This window comes from Sminthopsis crassicaudata, chromosome 4, assembly GCF_048593235.1.
Source record: "Sminthopsis crassicaudata isolate SCR6 chromosome 4, ASM4859323v1, whole genome shotgun sequence".
NCBI classification, from domain to species: Eukaryota; Metazoa; Chordata; class Mammalia; order Dasyuromorphia; family Dasyuridae; genus Sminthopsis; species Sminthopsis crassicaudata.
The window spans coordinates 346,656,422-346,671,014 of record NC_133620.1 but is presented as its reverse complement, the minus strand read 5'-3'; the positions used below and the strand labels follow the sequence as shown (position 1 = coordinate 346,671,014).

The following is a 14,593-nucleotide window of genomic DNA, read 5'->3' as shown; positions in this document are numbered from 1 at the left end:
TCAGGAAGGAGATAAAAGACATATGAGGCTCTGAAGTACCAAGTATGCAATTTGCTTTAGTGACAGATATAAGAGTATTTCACTATCACTGTCCTCTAAATTTATGCCAACTCTTCCCATAAATGATGTTTTGTTATGGAAGGGTGTGACCCAGATTAATGGGTTATGTTTCATACATGTTTTGCAGTTATTATACAAATTTAGTAAATGCTACTGCTTAGAGATGTGTTTACTGGTTTTTAAGAAATTCACAGGTAATGAAAGGTCTTGAGTTTTAGGAGTATAGCCTTACTCTGAGAACTAAAACCATTCATGCAAATCGGAGTAGATTAGGGGGAGGCTCCAGAAAAATTTCAGAATGCTTGATCATGGAAATGGAACAATGTAAATAAAGGTGAGATCAAGAGTATGAACACTTCTGTCTATGGCTGAGGTCAAATATAGAAATAAATCATAGCAACTGAAGAAGTTTACAAATTGGAAGGCCAGGGTATTTGAAGAATGATCAAAATATATATTGAAGTCCTTGATTATAAGGGCAGGAGTATAGAGGAAAGAACACTGTAACTTTTTGTCCCTGGGAACTTCATTCCATGTCACCTATGATCTAGCACAACAGTTCTTGCCCTGAACAGATCCTAATTTGGTGAGATGATGACAACTCACCATGTTGAATCCAAACCAGACTTGGCATGGTAACACAGTATTCCCTAACAATCCCTTCTCTTGCCCACTTTCCTTCCCACCCCCTAATTCTGGGGACAGTAATCAAATCAAATCAACACTACCATTGCTGGGAGAGTCTCTGTCAATTGTTCCAAATTGTCCTCACCAGCCTTGTGATTGCTCAGATGCCAAACCCTTCATTCCCCTTATTTACCCCTATTAAAAGGGAAGCTCTTTGAGAGCAGAGACTATCTAGATTTCTGTATTTGCATTCCCAGTGTATAGCCCAGAGCCTAGCTCATAGTAAGTATTTAATAAATATTTTTTCATTAATTCAATCATATCAAGTACTGAATTCAGTGAGGAAGGGGGGAGAAGAATAGGGGAGACAATTGACCCAAGAATATGGATAGGGTGATGTGTCTGGATAGAGTAAACCTTAATGCATAAAAAAAGGTTGCTAAGTGAAGACCCTCTCCTCTCCAGAAAACTCTTAAGCCAATTCCCCACACTCACAGCTAGAGATCTTATGCTTTATTAAGAAAATAGAAGCCATTCACCATCAACTTCATCTTCATCCCTTATCTTTAGCTTAATATCCTCTGATTACCTCTTATCCTCTCCTTCTTTCCTATAGTCCCTGATAATGAGATGGCCCTCCTTGCCAAAGTCAACTTTTCTACATGTAGTTTTGATCCCATTACCCATCCTTCTTCAAAAGATTGCTTTTGCAATCCCTTTTTTTCTAATATTTTAATCTCTCCTTATCAAAGGATACATAATTTTTACAATTAATGAAGAATGTTAGCATTATTTTCAAAAAAGATTCCAAGATTTTTTAATTCTGAGAGGTAAAATTAAAACAGATATTGAATTACATATCATTTGATCAAAAAAAATATAGAGCACTGAGGAAGTGAAAATATGAATTTAAATAAAAGTTTAAAAATTTAGAATGTCCAGTAGCAATTTGGAGGTACTTCATATTAGAATAGCATGAGTATTTGTCGAGTCAAATGGTTACCCCTTCTTACTGGGGCATTTCAACACACACACACACACACACACACACACACACACACACACATATTCATTCATTCTCTCTCTCTCTCTCTCTCTCTCTCTCTCTCTCTCTCTCTCTCTCTCTCTCTCTCTCTCTCTCTCTTTTTAGTCAAATACCTTAACTACCCAGTTCATTAATCTACTCAATTCCCATGATATCCTCCTCCACTCCAGCTCAGCTATAGTCATATTCTTGATCTTGTCAAAACTCACAAATGTTCTGTTTCCAGGTTTGTGAACTCCAAATTTCCTTTAATTGTAATCTTTTATTATATCTTAGTATATCATATACATTCTAATCTAATTCTCTATTCTTGCCTAGATCTGCAATCTACCTATACCTCATTACTTTCTTCCTCCCTTTTCGATCTCAATCCTTCTATGAACCAGTTCAACTCTACATTTTTCTATTTTCTTTGATTCTTTGGCTCTTTGTCCTATTACCAATCAAACCTTGACAAATTTCAGTTCTGGATTATTTCCACCATCTGTCTTTTCTACTCACATGCTGTTGAACAGAGGTGAAGGAAGCCTCAAATTAATGATAACTGGGTTTACTCCAAATTTATTTTACCTAATCTCAATTGGACCTTCATTGCAAGAAAGAAAATGTAAACTTTCTCAACTCAGACTTGTCACTCTATTCCCTATACTACCCTCTCAGCTGAAAACCTTTTGATTCACATTCTCAACTCCTTCTGAAATCAACCCCCTATAATCTCCTCCTTTACTTCAGTCCCTGATAATGTGGTCCTTCTCCTTCCCAAGGCTAACTCCTCTAAATGCATCCTTCATCTCATCTTCAGCAGATTGATTCTTCTATCATCCTCATTGTCTCCAATTTTCAATGTTTCCCTACTATTGACTCCTCTGCAAACTACAAATATTGTCAAGTTTCCTCATGCTTTAAAAAACCCTCACTTGCTTCTACAATCCCTGATCTACCTAAAACTATCTCCTGCCCACCTGGGCTAACCTCTTTTGAAAAATCCATCGATAATGGCTATCTTCATTTCTTTTCTTGTCACTCTCTTCTAAACCCTCTAAAACCTGGCTCTAGATCTCATCATTAAAATGAAACTGCTTTTTCCAAAGTTATCTTGTCTTAATCCTTATCCTTGACCACTAGCATTTTAAACTACTAATTCTCTTCTGTTCCTGGATAGTCTCTTCTGAGTTTCTATGACACTGCTTTGTAGGTTCTCATCCTACCTGTGTCTTTTTCTTTTCAGGTTCCTCTGTTGCATTTTCATCCTTGGCTCTGGCATAGGCCTTCTTCTTTTATTTCTATTTTAATCTCACTTGGTGATTTTATCAACTCCTATGGATTTAATTATCTTCTCCATTATGATGACTCATAGATTGATACATCTAGCCCTACTTTCTCTCCTAAGTTCCTGTCAACTACTGTCTATATAACTACTAAATTACTACTGAAGTCTACTACTGAACATTTCAAACTGGATTCCATAAAAACCTTAAACTCAAAATGTTCAAATAGAACTAATGATCTTTTCTACAAATTCTCCATTGTTCCAATCTTCCCTCTTAGTCTCCCAGTCTCCCAGGATTACAAATTCTGTATCATTCTCACTGGTACTCACTTCACATATCTCTTTTTCTCCACTCACACAGCCACCCTGAAGGTCTTATCACTTCATATCTTAACTTCCTTTTTTTTTTTTTTTTTTTTAAACTGAGGCAACTGGGGTTAAGTGACTTGCCCAGGATCATACAGCTAGAAAGTGTTAAGTGTCTGAGGCCAAATTTGAACTCAGGTTCTCCTGACTTTAAGGCTGGTGTTCTATCCACTGTGCCCCATACCTTAACTTCTTAAACTTACAATACAGTCACACTGGCTGCTACATCCACCTCCTGTCATCTCTTTGTACTGAATGTACCCCAAAGTTAGAATTATCTCCCTCCTCACCTGTGCCTAATTGGCTTCCTCAAAGACAAAGCTCAAATGTCACCTTTCAAAGGAAGCTTCTCTTGGTCCCCCCCCCTTCAAATACTAAAGCCTTCTTCTCTAAGACTACTTTCCATTTCCTCTGTACCTTATATGTACCTACTACTTCTTTGCATATTATGCATCCTCTTTTACCACCCTATCCCATTAAAACAAAATTTTAAACTTTTAGAACCAGAACAATTATACAACAACCAAAAAAAATTGCAAAAATAAACAACTATGAAAGGCTTAAGGACCCTGATCAATGCAATGATCAATTATGATCCCAAAGATCATGATGAAGGACCTACCTCCTAACAAGGAAATAGTGAACTCAATTTGTAGAATAAGGCACACACATTTTTGGACATGGCCAATGTAGGAATTGATTTTGCTTGCTTATGCATAGCTGTTAAAAGGATTTTTTTTTTAAATTCTCAAAGGGTAAGGGGAGCTATTCAGGAAGGCAATAGGGAGAGAAAATAAATGCTTGTTCATTTTTAAAAATTAATTAAAAAGATAAGTTTCCCATCTCTAGAAGACCCTGGAGAGCGGCTTGCAGAGAATGTCGTAGAGAGAATTCATATATTGGATATAGAGACAGATCATTTATGCTCTTTTTCCAACTGTAAAATTTATCATTATTAAAACACAAAACAGAAAGAAAAAAATAATTAAACTCTTTAAAGCAAAACATTGTTTGTACCTAGAACAAGTGCTTGACACATAGTAAGTGCTTAATAAATGCTCACTGACTGATTGAAAATCCACAAACATTTGCTTTAGCTAAACATTCAGTATTACTACAATATCAATATGGATTACTTTCATGCATTATACAGCGAATCCAGACAAACTGTACTCTTTGTTTTCTTTAGTCAGTAAATAAATATTTAGTAAGAGCTGATTATATGTTACACACTATATAGTAAGCTCTGTGAATAGAAGAGGCAAGATAGTCCCTATCCTCAAGGAATTCATACTTTGATGGGGGAAACAACATGCAAATAAATATGTAAAAACAACTTATACACAGGAAATGTAAGAAAGTGGGGGGGTATATGTTGTGGATGCATACAGAGATAAGAGTATAAAGAGCTTTGTATACCAGAAGGTTTTTCTTCAAATGACATTCCATGTTCTGTGCCTCTGCACTATTTCCCATGCCCAGAATGCAATCCCCTTCTTACCTCCATCTTTTAAAATCCCTATTTTCCTTTAAAGTTCCTTCTCAAGGGCCAACATCTATATGAGACCTTTCCTGACACTTTCCCCCCAGTTAGTGAGTTCTCTGCACAAATTATTTATTTATCCCATATTCAGTTAGAAAAGTACATGTTAGGAGTAATGTGGTATAATAGACAGAGACCCAGTCTCCAAACCAAGAGGAACTGAGATCAAGTCCCTAAACATACCAGCTGTGTGATCCTAGATAAGTCACTTAACCTTTTAAGGTTCTAGAAGATGCTAAGACTGTAAGTTGCAGAGGAGATATTGAATTGCCCTAGTAAAAGGAGTTTCCTCTCATATACTTGTGGACTCCCTGTTAGATATAAGCTTTTCAAAGCATAGCCTGTTTCATTTTGTCTTCATATCTCCCCACATCTAACATAGTGCTTGCCTTAGGTAAAGCATTTAATAAACACTTGTTGACTGAATGATATAAACTATATAAATGACTGAATGGAATAAACAAAGCTTTTCAATTCTGCAATACATTCTCACTAATCTTGTGAAATAGCTTGGATCATAATCTCCAACTTTATATGGACAAAAATAAGGTTTCAGATTTATGAAGTAACAAGGTCATTCACTAGTATAGTGCTTTGCAGGTTATACAATATTTGTTGAAATTACTGAGTAAGTCAGAATTCTGTTTATAATATCAATAGTCTCTAAATTTCTTTCATTGTCTGGCAGATGAAATCACAAGTGATTTTTTTGAAAGGTCACTATATGAATTGTTTATAAGTTTTCACTTATCAGGAGTCTAAATGATTCTTGAATATGTTATACTTAGCAGTTTTATAGTTAGTGTTTAGAAAATGTTATACTCATTTACCAAAACTAACAACACAAATATGTGGTAAACACAAGAGATGAAATGTCTAAATTTTATTGGTATTTTTTGCTTTTAAATTATATCTTTTAAAATATATATTTCTCTCTTAGTGAGCATTTTCCTGGGAAGAAAGATAAAACATAAATTTTTAAAAGCAGTACAACAAAACCAACAAACACATCAACTGCCAGAACATATGCAACATTTCCCACCCGCAATTCCTATTTCTTCAATGAAAGGAGGGAAAGTTATTTTCTTACCTCTCCCTAGGCTAACTTGAAAACCACCTCTAATTTGAAAGGCTAATCATAGATATCTGAAGGATATCAACAATTAACACCAAAACCAGTTTAATTGTTAAAGTTAAAGCCTAATTATTAAAGGGTTATGTATTCTAGGAATTATAATATTAAAAAAAGGAAAGAAATATGGCTACTTGTACAAAAAAAGGCAGAGAAGAGCAATACAGATTTCAACCTTCCTGTTAGTAAACAAATCTTAGAAAGTTGTCTTAAGTTAAAATAATTTAACCAGAGTCCCACAGTGAAGAAGGATTTGAAACACTTCCCCCTTAATCCAAAAGTGCAATGTTTTATCCACTACCTCTTTAACAAAACATTCTTTTTAAAATTAAATTATTTCATGACTACACAAAACTGAACTCTATATAATTAAAATGACCATGTTTGGCTCTGGAAGAGAGTTAAGAAAATGTACCTCTCTCCCTTCACTGCTTAGGTGGAATACTTCAAGTGTGGAATACACTGTCAGACATAATGTTCTGGTTTCACTGAATCTTTTTTTTGTTTGTTGGTTGGTTGGCTGGTTGGTTGATTTGGTTTGGTTTTTTCTCTTTTAATCTTCACTACATGGGAACATTTGCTGTAGAGGGGAAGAGAGAGAAATACACAAGAAAGTAAATGTGATATAAAAATACAAGAATCAACAAAAATTAAATTATTTGAGTTATAAATATACAGGTGTTCCTTTTGAAAATAAAAACAATAAAATGAACTGAAGTTGGCATAAGGTGTTCTCTCCTACAAGTGCTTTTATATATTTTATATCATTAGGATCTACCCAGGATAGAAGGATAGAATATTTTTTGGATATTTATCCAATTTTATACCAATGAAACTGAAACAATGAAAGATTATGACTTTCCTAAATTACTCAGTTGGTTAGGTTAGTCTCCTGACTTCCAAACCCCAATGTCACCAGCTAAATCAATATAAAAACCTGTTTCCATCATTCTTATAAATGGAAAAGGTACTTTAACTGTTTCTTCAGCTTCCAAATAATCTCTCACTCAATTAAATCATCTATTACTACAGTCACAGTGAGAAGTGTTGAAAAATTAAAGTATACAAGTGACAAGTGGAAAAAAGAACAATGAGAACATAGATTTGGCAGGACCAACTACTGATTCTAGGTAGTGAAACAAAGGGAAGAGTCTAGGATTTCAATCCTGGGTGATTGGGATAATAAAATCACCTATCTCACAACAGTTGTTTTAAGGAACAAACACTATAATGTACATAAAGTGTTTTTTAACTTTAAAGTGCTATGTAAATACTAATTATATGGTAGTACCACTAGAAGAATAAGGGAGTTGGGAAAGAGGCAAATCTTGGGGAAAAATAATTAGTTCCATATTAAATATATTTAGTTTACAAAGCCATATCCAGGTTGAAAATGCACGACTACAGAAAATTGCTAAATATAAAGATTTAAAAGTCTTCAGCATAAAGGTGATAATAAAGTTACTGGAGGGAATGGAACTAATTGTAAGAAGAAAAGTAGAAGAAAGAAAACAGACAAGACAAAAACCTGGGATACATATAGTTAGATGATCATAGTAGAAGGAAGATGAACTAGCAAATATTGGTGAATGTTCATATAAACAAGAGGGAATATCAGATGCCAAAGGTGAAGTAAATATCTAAGTGAGAATAATTAACAGCATCAAAAATTGAAGAAAGGTCAAAGAGGAAAAGAGGGCCAAAAAGGCTGTTTGGCAATTGGTAACCTTTTTTGTTAAAATGTGAAGGAAAGCTAGCTAGAATGCAAAGCACTCAGTAAGTGGATAGTAAAGAAATGAAGATGAATACAGATTGATTTTTATATAAATCTGAAAGGGAAGGGGAAGGAGAAACTTATTTATTGAGTGCTCTGCATGCTAGTTAGCTACATCTGGGAAATTCTGTTAGGGGCATACATTATAGGAAAGGCAAACAGAGGTGAGTGATCAAGATAGTTAAAGGACTAGAGACTTTTCCATGCAAGAGCCACTGAAATTTCAGAATTCAGTATGTTTAAACTAGATAAAATTATTTTTCTACTTCTGAGGGCTCCCTATCTGAAAAAAAATTGTTGAAAAAACAAAGTCTAGAAGAAATTATCTTGTCATATTACAATAAGCTCCAAGTCAACATATGCCCTAAATGTAATTTTTTTCATAAACAATTTAGAGAAGGGAATTATGAAGTACAGAAAGTCTTTGAACAAACAAGTGACAGAAATAAAACCAAAAGGCATTTCTGATTATACAAAATTGAAGTTTTGCTCAAGCAAAATCAATGTTATTAGAATTAAAAGGGAAAGTAAAGAGGGAAGGAAAATTTTTTTTAGAAGATTTTTTTTTGATAGGTTTGATATGGAATGGAATGAAAAGGCATTACAACAGCTAAATGCTAGAATTAAAAAGAGAAGATTGAGATAGGCCCTGCCTTCAAGGAGCTCACTGATTAATTAAGGAGACAACATAAAGAAGGACTCAGGTTTTATTTAGCTCATGGCAATGCAAGACTCACACACTCACTCCTATTTATATAAAATGTAAACAAGAGCTATTCTTCCAATAAATAAATGGTCAAAAGATACAAACAGGCAATTTTCAAAAGAAGAAGTGCAAATTATTGATAATCATGAAAAAACAATCTAAATCATGAATAACTGAAAAGTAAATTAAAGCATCTCTGAGGTTTTACCTCATTCATCAGAGTGGAAAAGATGAGAAAAGAAGAAGATGCTAGTCTCTAAAAGGATATATGATAAAATACATACATACTAATGCACGATTGGTAGAATTACGAATTAGATTAAACATTCCAGAAAGCAATTTGGAATGCTATACAAAATGTTTTTTTGTTTGTTTTGGTTAAAACTAGCAAAAACTGACCTGGCAATACAATTAACTAGTCATGATCACCCAAAATGGTCAAAGACAGAAGGAAAAGACCCAGAATTTGGAAAATATTTATAGCATCACTTTTTGTTGTAGCAAAACAGCTCAGCAATCATAACTATCAGTTCTTTCAGAATAATGACATATACTAAAGCACACTGAAAAATTTGAAGCAAATAGATGACCCAGTAGACAGAACATATGACCTTAGAATCAGAAAGACCTGAGTTCAAATACAGGCCCAGATATTTATTTTCTATGTGATCTGGGCAAGTTGCTTCATCCTGTTTACCTCAGTTTCCTCATCTGAAGGAAATGGCAAACCATTCCAGTATCTTTGCCAAGAAAACTCCAAATGAGGTCACGGAATTAGACATAACAGAAACAGAACAATGATAAATTTAATGAAAAGAAATTGGATATTTTTACTATCTCCTCATTTATTCTGTTAACCATTTTCCCTCTCAATCTAAAGATCATCCTTCCTTTGGGGGGAAAAAATAAAAATTAAAAAATAGTTGAGTGGTTCTGTCATCTTTTCACCTTATTTTTATCTTTCCACCTACTCTGATAGAATGAATGGCCTTTCTTTGAGCCTTGTGGCCAAAACAGGAATAGAGACAAGAACTAGATCTATAATTTCACTAATTCAGAAAACTTCTAATTGGGAAAACTGACTCTACTAATGTAGACTAGCACTTTTTCAGCAAATTATATATACTCAGCTGCTGAGAGGTTAAGTGAATTATTGTTCAGCTTTAAGCAGCCAGTTAATGTGAGGGGGACTTGATACCAGTAAGATCCTTCCTGGTTTTAAGCATGGCTGTCTATACATTATGCTACAGTGCCTCATAGATATATATAGTTAATTTTTATAAAGTCCTTTTGATTGTTAACACATATCACTAACATCAGTTTAGTACTCCTGATACTATCCTCCCTCTAACTGGTCTTTTATAGGAGCTTATATTCTAACAGGAAATGAAAAAAAGTATATATATGTATAAAATATATATAAATAAAAGGCAATGTTGGCCAGGGATGTGTTTTCTCCTTGGAAAATCATAGATATGTATGCTTTTAAATGCCTATATATTAATATATGGATATTATTCATAAATAAACATCAACCTACTGAAGGTATAAGCTGCTCTTGTTAAAAAATATATATAAATTTTTAGTGGAGTCAAGAAAATTTTAGAACCATTAATTTTTTAAATTTCATTTTCATTATGCTCTTTCAAAATTTTTATTTTTGTATACCTTTTTAAATAAATATATTAGCACATAACCATACTTATAAATTTATGCAAATGCAGGATGGGATTGAATTTAGAGACCATTGGATTAGAATTATGTTTCTCTTTAAATAGTCTGTAGTCATGATTATAGGCTCCTTCCTCATTTGATAGTTTGTCACATTGCAACACTTAAAAAAAATTAATTTTGTATCAGTTTCATTTTCTACACTCACATGACTACCAATCTGATGTTGCTAATTCTTCATTAATAGTTTAGTCATTACAATAAACCCTATTTTGGTTTCTCTTCTTCCAAGTCTCATTGCTCTCCAATCCAACCTCTACACAGCTCTCAAAATGATATTCCTATATAGCTCTGATTGAGAGCTCAAGAAATTCTAATTGTTCCTCAATGCCTCTAAGATCAAATAAAAAAAAAAAACCCTCTTGAGAATTTAAATATGGTTCAAGTCTATCTTTCTACATTAACAGTGAATGACACTTCTTCATTCACCTTAAGGTCCAGTCAAACTTGCTGACTTAATGTTTCTTATACAATAGTCCACACCTCCCTTCTTTGTGCCTTTTCAGGGATTATCCCCCATACCTGGAATGTACTCTAGCTTAACCTTTTAGAATTCCTAACTTCTTTCAAGATGACTCAAATGCCATCTCTTACAAAAGCTTTATCCCAATTAATTATTGGTATTCCACACAGCCTCAAACTGCTTTGTATTTTTTAATGTATTTTGCATTTATTTATCTATATTAACATTACCATCCATTAATGAGGGCAAGGGATCCTTTCAATTTCATTGTTTCATTATCCTCTGACAAACATCAGAGGAAATATTTGCCAAAGACAGTTGACACTTGGACAGAAGAAATCCCATTTTGATCAAAGAGGAATTCCCTGTGGATTGGAGATATCTTCCACATGTTCCTGGTATACAAACGAATGTGTTATTTGCATCAAGGCACTAAAATACTGAAGCGTCTATTAGAAGATCTCTTTAATCACTCAAAAGAATTTGGCCTGTCCATCCACAATTAATTACATAAAAATACAGATTATCCAAATTTCAATATGAATTTGAATGAATATTCTAGAGATTATCCAACAATATGTATATTGAACAGACAGGAGATATAGGGAATAAGGTGGGACCAGTGCTGAATAGGAGAAATATGAACTGTACCATATTCAGGAAACTGAAAATCTCTTTTATTGACCCCTATCTTCCCATAATAGTAAAGGCCTCTTTTCAAATATTGATATTTTACTGATATTGCTCTATGGCCATGAGATATAGAAAATCTCTATCTCTGTAGAACTAAAGTATCACCAAAAGGTCAGTGGAGACAGAATGCCATCTCATGGTGAATGTGAGACAGTCATATAATCCACAAGGAACTCCTAAGAACAGTGTGATAGGAAGATGGGTTGGTCATGGGCCAAAAATGAAGAATGATGGTAGAGTGCTCTATTGGTATCTTTGAGATTGTCAGGAAAGGATGAGGCATGGAGACCCTGTGTCAAACTTTTAGAAGAATATGGACAAGGATTACACAGGATAAGGTTATATCAATGGATTTTTATCTACAGTGCTGTAGGTAAATCGGTGAGGTCAGTTTCATTTGAGTATCCTTAGCACCTAGTACAACACCCGACATAGAGTAGATATTTAACAAATGTTTATTAAATGAAAAAATGGTGCTTACTTTATAAACAGTCTTAATAAACAGAGAGTGAAGCATATTGATGTAGTTTGACTATCAGATTATACAAAATAAAATTATAACACTTGAACAGAATATAAAACAATTAGCATATATCTCAAAATATAGGAATGTGACAAGCTCTAATAACTTGAAAAGAAGGAATTAATTCTGGGATTCATTTACTCAAAATCAACTTCAGATGGGAAGTCTTCCTAGATTAGCTTCAAAATACCTATGCATCTTAAAACAGGACTATTTCACTTTTTCTTATTTTAGAAGTTGTCTGCCAGTTTTTTTCCCCCTACAAAATTCTATATTACTATTTTATAGATATTAAATTTTTTCTTGTTCACTTTAGTAACATTCTAAAACTTTAAATAACCACTAAAATTAAAATATGACCACTTCAAAGAAAGGGGATAATTTCTAAATTAAGACCAAAACAACTTTTGATTCAAACCACTGCACTTTGCAGAAACAGTAACCCAGTTTCACTCTGAGTATATAGTGTTTGTTGCCCTCAAGGGACCTACAACTTTCGAGCAAGATTTTTCATTAACTGTCAGAAAGGTAGTAAAGCAGAGAACAAATTAAATACTTGGAAATATAAGCAATGTAGTACATACTTTTAAATTGTTACAAGGGCACAACTATTTTGTATGGTTCTATTTCCATAATTCACATATACCAGTGACAACTAATTTCTCACATTCAGGAACATAAATGTTATCTTCAATAATCGCAAGTCACTTGTCATAATAATCCATTTCTTCAATAGCAATGTTCTCTTAGCAATGCTATACAGCTACAATAGAACATGAAATCCCCAAACAACCAGAATTTCAGATGATCCAAAGGGCATTGAAAAAATTTCTTGCTACATATTCCCAATAAAGATATGATTGAGAAGATGTAAAAGACATTGACAGGATTTTGAAAGACTTAAGAACTCTGATAATGATTAATCATTACTCTGGAGGACCAATGATGAAGAATGCTGTGCATCCTACACAGAGGGTGAAACTAATAACAATGAATGAGACTAATTTTTTGGGTATTTGTTTTATTTTACCATACATAGTTGTTACAAGGGTTTTGTTTTTCTTTTCCCACATATTTCTGTGAAACAGATTTCTATGAATCCCAAATTACTGGGATAATTATGTAACAGAATAAGAGACTCAAAGCTATACTGATATGTTTAAGATTTATTAAAAGTAACAGAACATGAGTGATATTCTGTGGAAAATTTATAGTAGGAATGAACAAGAGTCACACAGGATAAGAAAGTATGGCAGGGTTTTTAATTTGCACTGCTAGGTGCCCCCAGAATAATGCCACAGATCCACTGTGAAAATACTAATTTTTTAAAAAGTCAAATTATAATACATAGAACAATTTAAACATCTGCCTTTAGAAACAAAACTTAATCATTATATATGAAATCTTTTCCTTAGCTTTATGTTCCCTTAGAAAGAATGTTGGAAAATATGAAACAAACCAACTAACATGGGAAGGCTAATAGGAATTTTCTGAAAATACAAAAGTTTTTTACACAATATTTGGCCAATTCTTTTTCTCTTAAACATGGATTTCTAAACTTTCTGTTTCCAAAGCTATCTTGGAAATCAGATTTCTTGTGTTTAAGCAACACAACACTTTCAAGATCCAAACCATCCAAATTCTTGAAACATGTCTTCTATGCAATCAAATGTAAAAAAAAAAAAAAAAAAACAAAAACAAAAAAAAAACTCCGAACAAGTTGCTTTTATGATAAAGAATGAATTAATTAATGAAATGAGACAAAGGCATTTCAAAGACATTTTATAACATATATATTGGGAAATAGCTTTGGAATATATTTTTAAAAACCTACAAGCCTCAAAAGGCACTGAGCCCAGAAACAAATGAAAACCCCTAACTTACAGAAAATACATAGGTAGAAGAAATATGAATATAAGGAGGTGAATTTTATATACTACCCCTCAGTCTAAAGAAAACTACATTTCTTAGTGATATAATTATTTCTTAATAAGTCCTCCTGAGTTCTAGAGAATATAGCTTAAAAAACAAAATATCTGTTATGATAAATGGAAATTTTTCTTTTATACACTTATTTTCTTCCAAAATCTAATGCCATTTAGCCAATAAGTAAGATTCTTTACAAACAAATTTATAAATGGAAACAAGGTTCACTGACTCATAAATAAATCAGAAGGCTCTTGAAAAGAAAGCTAGAAATAAAATAATAAAACCCAGATCTAGCTACTATATTCCACTCTCCATCAAATAAATATCCAAAAATCAATATTGAATATTCTTGCATATTCACTCACACTGATGACTAGCAGAATATTAATTTCACTTACACTTGAAAAATGCTTTTAAAAGAACCATAAAATTACACCAAGCTTCCAATACTCTTTCTACCAGGCCAGCTGCTCAGATGAGTAGCCTGAAAAAGTGGAAAGAACAAGGAAATAGGAGCCAAAAAACCTGGAATTTGGTCAGCATTATGGATAGGTCATTTAACCTCTCTGAAACTCCCATTTCTCCATTTGTAAATCCTGCTCTACTTGATTCACAAGGTACTTGTGAGAAAAGCTTGGATCCAAACACTTGGATGCTATAATTGATCTATGATCTCCATGTAATCCCTCTAACAGAGCAGTGCATATCACAACTTTAGCCACACCTTCTCA

At 33.3% G+C, this 14,593-nt stretch overlaps 1 protein-coding gene across 3 annotated transcripts in view; it reads right to left on the bottom strand.

Annotated features, from left to right (window-relative positions):
• ZNF652 (zinc finger protein 652) overlaps window positions 1–14,593 on the bottom strand; it is a 95,821-nt gene that overhangs the window by 61,501 nt on the left and 19,727 nt on the right. Inside the window, exon 1 of one of the 3 annotated variants that reach the window (XM_074261205.1) lies at window positions 6,459–8,298. The exons of the other annotated variants lie outside the window; for them this stretch is intronic. The gene's annotated coding sequence lies outside the window, so the exon portion shown is untranslated. Of the gene's footprint in view, window positions 1–6,458; window positions 8,299–14,593 lie in introns of those variants that run through there. 3 annotated transcript variants of the gene reach the window in all.